An 11566-nucleotide genomic window follows, 5' to 3' on the forward strand; every position below is an offset into this window, starting at 1 on the left:
TGATTTCATTGGAGCCATTTTACAACTCCATACATTGTAAATAACTGACGGGCATACAAATTCTGGAATGAGGTTTATTGACTTCCCTCTACCCCTGGCCCCAGTGTGTGTGTGTGTGTGTGTGTGTGTGTGTGTGTGTGTGTGTGTGTCAGGGGTGGATGGGTGGGGGATGAGATGGGGAATGGGGGTTGCCTCCATTTGCAATTCCCTTCAACATACCTTTATTCTATATGTATCTGTGCTTCTTGATTTCTTTTTGGAATCTGCTATAACATCTGCTTACTTCCCTCATCGAATGAGGTAAACAATATCTTAAACCTATGTCCATTTCTCAATCCCTATGAAAGTAAAAATTGTACCTTTTTTTGAAAATTAGCTTTTACCACTCAACTTCAAATGAGTATAATAATATCTCCTTCACCGTGTTCAGGGATTGAATGAGTCATAAATAACTGGGTTGAAAGGATCCCTAAGGACTGAAAATGTGTCTTATTTCCTCTTGCAGTCCTAGTGTCTGGGAAAGAGAATCTGCATCACAGTGCCCTTTATTATAAGCTACTATACTAATAGGAGGTATTGTTATTATCAGACCTTCCTGGCAGCACAGGAGCCGTGACCTCTGACCTCATTGTGAAAAGTGGCCAGAGGGTTCATCTTAGGTAGCCCTCAAAGAGCCTAAGGTTCGGGGCTCACGTGTTGGGCAAATGGGGACATGGATACACTTAGTGGTTTCTGATTCCAGTGAAGAGGCCACTGGTAGCAGAAAAGGGTTAAAGGAGAATCCAAGAGTGGCCTCTTCTTTTCTGGGCTCTTTGCCACCAGGGATTCAGAGGTCAAGGGTGCTTTCTCACACAGACATCAGCCAGTCTAACTTGTCACGTCTCCTGGCCTTTGCCTGTGCTGGCGGAGGCGGGACGATGGACAGCTGGGGCAGACCACAGAATTTCCAGTATGCAAAGTCTTACTCTGAATACAAAGATTTGCCAGAACCTTAAAGATTGCCAACACTTAATGGCTAGATCTGTAGCCTCCTTTTTACATTTTCAATTACCCAGTACGGTTCCAAAATCTAAAACTTTAAAACAGGAAGCTAAATTTCAAAATATAGGTCCCTAGAAATAGTCTGTGATGGTATTTAAGTCTCAGCATTCTTAGCTTCACCTTTCCACTCTTTGTCTCTCTCTGATTTCAAAATGCGCATGTCCACTGAGCATCTTGTTCCTCAAACATTACTAACTCACAGGTTCACAGGACGCCAACTGGTGCTCACTGAGTATGCGAAGACATCCCTCTGGTAGATGCTGTAATAGGCTGAAAAATGACTTCCCAAGATAACAGGTCCTAATCCCCGGAATCTGCAACGCTTACCTTACGTGGAAGAAGAGTCTTTATAAGAGTGATTAAGTGAAGGCTCCTGACAAGGGGAGATTATCCAGATTTACCGAGTGGGCCCAAATGCAATCACAAGTGACATTATGAAACAGAGGTGCAGGGAGATTTGACACCGATAGGAAAGGCTCTGTGACCATGGAGGCAGAAACTGGAGAGACACAACCATAAGCCAAGGAATGCCAGCAGCCTCAGAAGCTGGAAGAGACAAGGGAGGGAATTTCCCAGCGAGCTTCCAGGGGGAGTGCAGCCCTGCCAACACCTTGTTTCACCCCAGTGAAGCTGATTTCAGGCTTCTGGCCTCGAGACTGGGAGAGAATCAGTTCCTATTGTTTTAAACCACTGAGCTTGTGGTACTTTGTTACAGCAGCCACAGGAAACTAATACAAGTAATTGTACAAAGACTCTCTTGTAGAGTCTTAAAAAAAAATGTCCCACAAACTTTGCCAAGTCTATTGTTTACTAGGGCTGTTATAACAAAGTACCACGGACTGGATAACAAACATCATACATTTATTTTCTCACACTTTTGGAGGCTAGCAGTTGAAGAGCGAGGTGTTAGCAGGGTTGGCTTCCTTTGAGAACCCTTTCCTTAGTGTATAAATCATATTTCCTGTGTCTTCACATGGTCTTCCCTCTGTGTACGCTCATGACTGTGTCCTAATCTCCTCTTATATGGACACCAGGCATATTGAATTAGGGGCCAACCCATAAGACCTCATTATACCCTAATTACCTCTTTGAACACCTTATTGTTACCTAACTAAAGGGGTCAAAGCTGATCACATGCTAAGAGGAGTTTGTAGTCAGGAAACAGGATTTATTAGTTGAGGAAATGGCAGCAAGCCTGGAGCACGTGTAAGCCAGTGCTCAAAGACCTGGCTGCCCCATGGCTTTCAGGGGATGGGTTATATAGTCATCATGCTGGCTAAGAAGTCGGGGTGCTGGGCTCTGCTGATTGGTTGGGGCCAGGGTAGGGAGTAGTTGATCTTTATCAACTGATGTCAGCCATGGCACTGTTCTGTCTGGTTTCTTGAGGATATGGCCCATAGGGCCCTCTGCTTTCATGGGCCTGGGGTAACAGAACTGAAGACAAGATGTTATCTTTAGCTTGACTGAAACTTTCTTCCTCTGGTCAACAGACCTGAGGTTTAGTTCTGAAGACAGTTTGATGCTGACCAGAATCTGATGTCCTAGAGGCTTAATGATCAAGGAAGGGAGTGGGTTGAGAGAAAAAAGAGAGGGTCATGTTAAAGAAATGAGATTATATCCAAATGCAGTCACATTCTGAGGTATGGAGGGTTAGGACTTTGACAAATATGGATTTTGAGGGGGACACAATTTAGTCCATAACACCAAGTAACATTATCTCCATTTCTACTCAGGAGGAAAGCCCAAAGCCCAAAACTTTGCTTAGCACCACACAGAGAAGTCCAGGAGCTTGATTTGAAATCAAGTTGCTCTAACTCCATGACTGAGTTCTTAAAAGAAGTAATGACAATAATAAATAATTTGGGGTACAATTAACTTTTGTTGGTCTTTGCTTCTTATTAGAAAGTTTTGATAAGGTCACCAGTTTTCAGTCAGGCTGGGATAGTGATACGGAAGTTAGCTTAGGATACAGAAAGTCAATAGAAATGAGAGAATTCCTGGTTTACATTATTACATTAAAGGCAGATGATGTATATGAACTTCTAATATTTGTACTTCAGAATATGAAGACTCAAAAAGTAAAAAAAATCAAAGGATGTTAATGTAGCTCTTAGAAGAGTCTTATTTTTTATACCTCACCCCTTTTATTTCTTGTTCAGTAAATTCAATCTGAAGCTGAAGAAGGAGATGGAGCCTAGGCAGTCAGGTTCATTACAATATATATATATATATATATATATATATATATATATATATATATATATATATATATTAATACTTTTAAAATATTTTAAAAGTATTAAAAAATATATATCTTTAAAAGTCTGCTATAAAACAATCATTCTTCTAGCTGATTTCTTGAAAAAATTTTTTTGAGACAAGCATCAACCTCTACAATGAATCATCAGAGTTATTTTTAGAAGAGAGTGAAATGATTTTGCATCATAATACAGGGTGTCCCCCCCAAAATATATACACATTTTAACAGTGGATAGCTCAATTTTGAAAGTGAAATGTATTTTAATAAACATTGCCTTTATAATGATTCAAAGTGTATGTATACATTCTTTGGGGACACCCCATAGTTTTCATTCTTCCTAAGTAATAATGCCTCTCCTATATACTATTTCATGAGACCTCTTCCTTTTTCTTAAAAAATCTGGTTAAGTTCTAAAATGTTGCTTTTCAATGGGGTGAATTTCCAAACATAACATCATTCATTGAACAAATATGTATTAAAAACTATCTGCCAAATATTGTTGTAAATATTGGGAATAGAGTACAACAACATCAACCACGGAAAAATCCTGAATGAAGGTGAAGAAGAGAGAAGAAGGAACGGTTCTGGAGATTTGGAAAGGCTTGGATGACAGGTGTGATCTTTGGTAGAGGAAAGCAGTTAATCCTATAGGCCCTGCGGGGAGGGCGCTGGGAGGAGAACTGTCCTGACCATTCATTCTCCGACCACCCTCCAGTCAGGCTCTCCGTGGGCCAAGCCCAATGAGAAGCTAGAAGACCAGGAAGCTCAGGATGAGAAAGAAGCTGCAGAGGCATATAGGAAATACCACCGGCCAATTGGTTGGAAGGGTAGCTTGAGGACTTTGAATCCCAAACAGAAGAATTTAAACTTTATCCTTCAGGCAAAGAGGAATCATTGATCATGTTTGGAGCTTAATTGAGAAAGATTTCGGTCGTGGGAAAAATGGAGGAAGTTGAGATAAGAAGAAATGAAAATGTGGATTTGAATAATGATGATTAAGAGACATATTTTGTGCATAAAGTTAACAGAATTTCTGTATGGAGTGAGGAATAAAAAAGTTAATAAAGAGCCTGGTACCTTGATAAGTGGTGAGAGAGGGAGAGAAATCTGAAAGCAGGCAGGAGGAAGAAGATGAAGGCTTTGGAATGGTGGAATCATGGGGCCCTAATGCAAGAATGGTTAGAGACGGTCTAAGCTAGTGGCTTTTCCCACTTGTGACTACTGTTTGCACTCAAATGCAGCTTCAGACTGTTTAGCTAGAGTATAGAAAATAAAGGTTTGGGTTAGATGTAATTCTGATTTCATCTTCACTCTCTCTGAAGTGATCAAAATACACCAAAATATTGTTGAGAGCTGGTGAGCTAACCCAACACGTGAGGAAGCTGAGAGAAATGTTTTAAGGAGACCAACTTGTTAGTGATAAAGGCAGATGGCTTTACTCTAAGCTTAGGTGCTGTTGGATCTTTTTAAAGGCATATTAGAATTAAGAGGTTGGGGCTGGAAATAAATTAAGAAGTATAAATAAAAATTAGGGGATCATTTATAAATGTCATAGCTGAAGCTGAAGCCATGATTATAAGGTATAGCCTTGATTAGCAGCAACTAGTCCAAAAAACTAAAATACATAGGTATCTAAAATTCTACCTTATGGGAAAATGAGATAAATTATAAGCTTTTAATGTATTTTTTTTTAAACCCAGCAATTTCTATGGGAACTGTACTAACCCTTGCTCCATCTATAATGTGGTAAGTTGGGATCTTAGCCTTTCAACAGTATCTATTGAGTTTGTACTGTTTACCAGATCCTGGGTATATCAATAAACAAAATAAAATTTCAGCTTTATGGAGTTTATTTCTATTGAGGAAGACAGAGAAATGTATACAATGAATGTATGTCAGATGGTGATATGAGTTTGGAGAAAATAAAGTAAAATGTAAAATAAAATACTGTATGCTTCTATTTATATGAAATGTCTAGAACAGTCATATATATAGAGTAAAGGTGCTTTAGTGGTTACCTAGGCTTAGGAGAGAAGCTGGGGTATGTGGAATGACTGCTAATGGGTATAAGGTTTCTTTATGGAATGATGAAAATTCTCTAAACTTAGATTGTATTGATGGTTGCACAATTATGTGAATATACTAAAAATCACTGAATTGTACACTTTAAATGGCTAGATTTTGCAGTATGTGAATTATATTTCAACAAAATATACTTTAAAACAGTTTTTAACAGCACGGTTTTATGGGTGTGTGTGTTTTTAAAAAGTCACTTGGCATGCAAAAGCTTTGGCAGAGCCTGTTCCAGATTAAAATGAGACAGATGGTCTTCAAAATCAGTCACACATTGTAGAGAATATTGTACTTGGGGCCTGTGAATCTCATTGATATCTAAAATGTTGTAGCATCTGACATTGCTGGCTGTAACTGACAATAGAATAGAGCCGTGGGACTGGAACAACTAAACAATGCATAGAGTTCTTAGACATAAAACAGAGATCACTATTATCTTTCTAAAACTCATTAATCCACACGATATTCTTATGTAAAGTCCTAATCTTTGTAGCGTGTATCAGCACTTCATTTGTTTTTATGTCTAAATAGTATTTCATTGTAAGTATATATTAACTTATGTTTATCTTTTATCATTTGATAGACATTTGAGTTGTTCCCACTTTTGTCTATTGTAAATGACGCTAAGAACAAGTCTTAGGGTGGTGTCCTAATCCAATAATGACAGTGCTGTGGACTAAAAAGGGTCTTATACTAAACCTGACAAGCTCAGGGGAGGCCTGTATGGCAGGCCTTACAAACTCAGAGATCAAAAGTAACCACATAGGATGGTCTGAACATAGAAATCTAACCTAAAAGCAAGTCATGTTTTAGGCCTATTGCTTCCTTGTCAAAGACCAATCTTCACCTTAAGCCCGTCTATTTTCTTTTTGTGGTTAAGATACCATACCATGCATCAGGGCACAAGACCATAGAACCCCTCATTGTTATCTTGTTCCAGAATAGCATCTCTATGTGCCCTAAATGCCATTAACTATGCTGTACCCACCAATGTAAGAGAAGTATGTGTCTCTCTGTTTTACATTTTACCCAATTCCATAGATTGCCCCCCACTTTGCTTTCTACCACCAATAGATTTGATGTAACCCTCCTTATGTCTCCTCCTTTGATTCCAATCCTATATAATAAAAGCCTACTATGCTAAGTGTCCGACCATTCGACCAGTCACTATGACACACACTGACCACCAGGGGGCAGATGCTCCAGCCGGTAGGTTAGCTTGCTGCTGGGGTCCGGCTGATTGAGACTGGGTGGGACGGGCTGGACACGCCCTGGAGCCCTCCTATGGCCCCTCTCTGGCCAGTCAACCTCTCATTGTCCCTCCTGGGCTGGCTGGCCCCAATCAGCCCCAATTGGGACTGGGCGAGACAGGCCGGACACGCCCTGGAGCGTATCCCTCTCTGGCCCCAATCGTGCACCAGTGGGGTCCCTCAGCCTGGCCTGCACCCTCTCGCAATCTAGGACCCCTCAGGGGATGTCGGAGAGCCAGTTTTGGCCCAATCCTTGCAGGCCAGGCCGAGGGACCCCACCAGTGCACGAATCCATGCACCAGGCCTCTAGTGTATAAAATAAGCTGCAAAACGACCATTCTTCAGAGCATTTTCTGAATCGATTGAGATTTTGCTTTCTGGCAATTGTTGTCAGTTGGGTTCAAATAAACTCATAAAAATTCTTTACAGGATTGGATGTTTCTTAAGAAGGGAGACACCAGGGTTGGATGCACATAGAGGAGGGACTCTGTGAGGACACGGAGAAGGCAGTTGTCCACAAGCCAAGGAGAGAGGCCTCGGAAGAAACCAGACTGGCCAACACCTTGATCTTTGACCTCTAGCCACCAGAATTGTAAGAAATAAATTTCTGCTGTTTAAATCACCCAATCTGTGATATTTTCTTATGACAGCTTGAGCTCATACAGGTATATGCATAGGAGTAGAATTGCTCTGTCACCTGGTAACTCTGTATTTAACAATTTGTGGAACTATCAGTCTATTCACATACAAGTCTTTCCTTTCCTCTTTTTTTTAGTAAACACAGAGGAGTGGTATAGCCATTAATTGTATGTTTAACTTTTTAAGAAATGGACAAAATGCTTTCTAAAATGGCTGTATGACTATATTACCTTTTTACCAACAATGTATGAGGGTTCCAATTTTTCATATCCTTGCCCAAACTTGCCATTGTCTTGATTATAGTCATCTAGTGGGTATGAAATGGTCTCTCTCATTGTGTGTGTATTTTTTTAGTAGACTTGACTTTTTGAGTCTCTTTATTGAGCAGAAAGTATAACATATATATATATATCTCCTATGTGCCCCACCCTTTCCATATCCTGCACCAGAGTGGTAACCTTATTTGTTTATTTGTTACAACTGAAACTATATTGACACCATCAGTATTCAAAGTCCATAGCTTACATTATTGTTCACTCTTAGTGTTCACTCTATGGGTTTTGACAATGTTTAATAGCATGTATCCACCTTTGTATTATCACACAGAATGGTTTCACTGCCCTACAAACCCAGTGTTCTGCTTCTTCATCCCTGTCTCCCCTTTCGCAACCCCTCTTATGCTTTTGATTTGCATTTCCCTAGTGACTAATGCTGATCATTTTTTTTTCATGTGCTTTCAGCGACTCGTATATCTTTTTCAGAGAGGAGATATAGGTCGGAGGGTACAAGCTTTCACATATAAGATGACCAAGTTCTGAGGCTCTAATGTACAGTGTGGTGACTATAGTTAATAACACAGTATTGTATACTTGAAACCTGCTGAGATCTTAAGCCTTCTTACCACACACAGAAAAAAAACCTTAACTATGTGAGGGGATGGATGTGTTACTCTGATCTTGGTAATCATTTCACAATGTGTGTAAATCACCATGTTGTACACTTTAAATATATAGAATTATATTTGTCAATTATTCCTTAGTAAGGGAAGATTAAAATGGCTACTATTTTCTTGACTACCTGATAATCATTTTTGAAGGCACACATTTAGTTTAGATAGAAACTACAGACAATTTTTGGAAGTAATATTATAGAACTTCTAGATTTCTTATGCTTTTAATATCCTCATTTTAAAATAAAAATAGTTCAACTAAAAAAATCCTTTTTTTTGTGTTGGGTTGTGTTTTCATTGTTGAATATCAGTAATTTTTAAGGCTGAATTTGCCTCCAACTAAAGAGAAAAACAACCTATGATTTTCTCTTATATGAGAGAAACACGGTAACACTATGTAATTATTTTGCAGGATGACCTGCTCATCTGGGTCACTGTCCCTTTAGTTCTGGGATCCACCAACTGACGCTCAAGTTGCCATGTGATTTCAGGGCAAAGCCACCACTTTTCTTGGCAGCTGGATTCACAGGAGTCCAGAAGAAATAAACAGCTTTAGGGAATAATAAATAAATCTTGGAGATAAAAGTTAATCAAAATACAGTCCGTGTAACAATTAGGTACTGATAGCCAAATCCAAGAATAAGAAACAGTTATGTTAAATATGAAACACATTTAGCACAGTTACAGCAGAAATCTTAAATGACTTCTCAGTGTTTATCAACTAGGTCTCTATAGTGGACAGGATGTTTGCAAATGTTTTAGTAACCCACACATCTCTGCTCTGATGTGCCTCTGTTTTGTTAGTTATTTCAACGAATGAAGTTCAACAAGAATTTACTGCAGACCCTTGGGAAGGCAATGCCTTTTCTACTGCATTCACTGAAATGCTTGATTAATTTTTAGAAAGAAATAGTTGCAATTTCTGTGTCTACTAACTTTTTAGAAGAGGAAATAGCAGCCTACTCTTTTGGTGTTTGTTATTCACATGGCTAAAGAAATTCTGGAACTTAACAACCATGTATTTTGGAAAAAAGAAAAAAGAGTCTAAAATGGAAAATACCATAGTTTTTTTGTTTTTTGTTTTTTTGTTCTTTTTTTAACCACAGGACTCAATAGAGCCTTAAAGTTCACTTGTACTTGAAAAAAATCCTAGATTTCCTTAAAATCTTTCAGACACAGTTTTGCTATCTCCTTTGAGAACTCATTTGCATTCTAAAATTCCTTTCTCATGGGTAATCAAAATTGTACTGGCTGCTATAAGTCCCTTCTCACTGACATCTTGAAACAAGGATGAAATTCTTCATCACACCTTCTTTGCCTGATAGAGGATATGAGTAACTCCAATTCCACTTACCTAGGCAACTCATGACTACTATCTAAGAGGATGGGAATAAAGGTGTTAGTGTTGATCTGCATATTAAATAAGGATAAACTTAATTTCTCTTTTACAAATAATACCCCACTAAAAATCAGTTCTAATATATCTTTTTCCACACCTTGCCTATTCCTGGAATGTGCATATACCACATTGGAGGCTGCTAATGAACACCAGTGCTATTCATTTCAAAAGCTATCTTTCTTTCTCTCTCTCTCTCTCTCTCTCTCTCTCTCTCTCTCTCTCTCTCTCTCTGTGTGTGTGTGTGTGTAATCATTATTCTTTACATGTTTAGGTTATGTCTAAACATTTTTAGAGTTCTTAGAAACATTGCAATGCTATTTAAAAGTAGCAGCATAAACAGTATCACCAATTAGCTTCTCCAAGGGTGGTGTATGAGAGTTCAACCAGAGAAAACAAAACCAGTAGGATATATATGTTAAGGGATTTATTGCAGGACATTGATATGTGATTGTGGGGGGCTGGCTAGGTATGTCCGAAATAAACAGGGCAGGCCATCAGGAAGTGGGGCTGGAACTCCCAGGCATGAGCAGAAGCTGCAGTCAGCAGGAAGAATTGCTTCTTCCGGGGAGTTTGACTTCTGCTCCTAAGGCCTTTCAACTGATTGAATCAAGCTCCCTCCCCCACCCTTCTCCCCACCTCCAGGCCACCTGGAATAATATCCCTTAAGGCCAGCTGATTATGGACTTTAATCACATCTACAGAACACTTGCACAAATCCTAGATTAGATTAATGTCTGAGTAACTGGTACTACTGCCTAACCAAGGCAACTCATCACAGGTGACCATTATCTCTGTGGTCAGCAGTCACACAGTACCAGTCCTTTTACATTCATTTGAAGACAATATTTAGTGTAAAAAATCAGCTGCTGTATCCAATCCAACCTCGACAATTTGCTTTTATACAAAGTGTAAGATGCAAAATTAAATAGAACTCTGTTATACAAAGTCCACTAAGCCTGCATCTATTGCTGCTGCTGAGTGGATAGATTTCTTTCTAGACTAGGCCCGGGACTATGATCAATAAAATTGTACATAGAACTTACTACTACAACATTCCACAATGATGCTTAGCTTTTTAATAGCTAATCATTTATAAACATTCTGATATAATAAAGCAAGATCAGATACCAAAATACATTCCCTTGTAAAACATAGGTTTGCATTTACCAAAGATACCGTTCTGTGACAAAGGAAAAAATATCTATCTATATCTATCTATCTATCTATCTATCTATCTATCTATTGATTTTTTACAGAGAGGGAGAGGGATACAGAGTTAGAAACATCGATGAGAGAGGAACATCGATCAGCTGCCTCCTGCACACCTCCTATTGGGGATGTGCCCGCAACCAAGGTACATGCCTTTGACTGGAATCGAACCTGGGACCTTTCAGTCCACAGGCCGACCCTCTATCCACTGAGCCAAACCAGTTAGGGCGGAAAATATATTTAACATCATCAACAGGCAGTACATAATGCTCTCATCTTAGTCAATGAAAATCTTTATGAAGAGTCCGGGAAAATAACTGGATGCAGCACTTACTGGATTGTCAGAAGCTGGGTGACAAGGGACAGAAGTGCCTTTGCAGGTCTGAGGACAAAATTAGGGATGGGGTAAACATAAACTAGATGGTTTTGAAAGAAAATAAACACAGGTAATTGTTAGGGTTGCTGAAGGACGTACACATGAGGCCAAAAGTGGTGAGGGATTATAAATTTATATCTGGAGACCAGATGGGCTGAGCCCCCAAATGGTGCCAGCAATCCGGGACCGGGAGTCAGAGATTTTTAAAGGACTCTAGACAGGCTTTTTTGGTGGTGAACTCTTTGGGCTGGTCTGGATCCTGGGAAAGGCCAGAGGGGAAGGAAATGGTCTTAGCAAGTGGAATGTGGTCTAAGCCAGTGGTCGGCAAACTGCGGCTCGCGAGCCACATGCGGCTCTTTGGCCCCTTGAG

The sequence above is a fragment of the Cnephaeus nilssonii genome (genome assembly GCF_951640355.1).
Source record: "Cnephaeus nilssonii genome assembly, chromosome: 9".
Classification (NCBI taxonomy): domain Eukaryota; kingdom Metazoa; phylum Chordata; class Mammalia; order Chiroptera; family Vespertilionidae; genus Cnephaeus; species Cnephaeus nilssonii.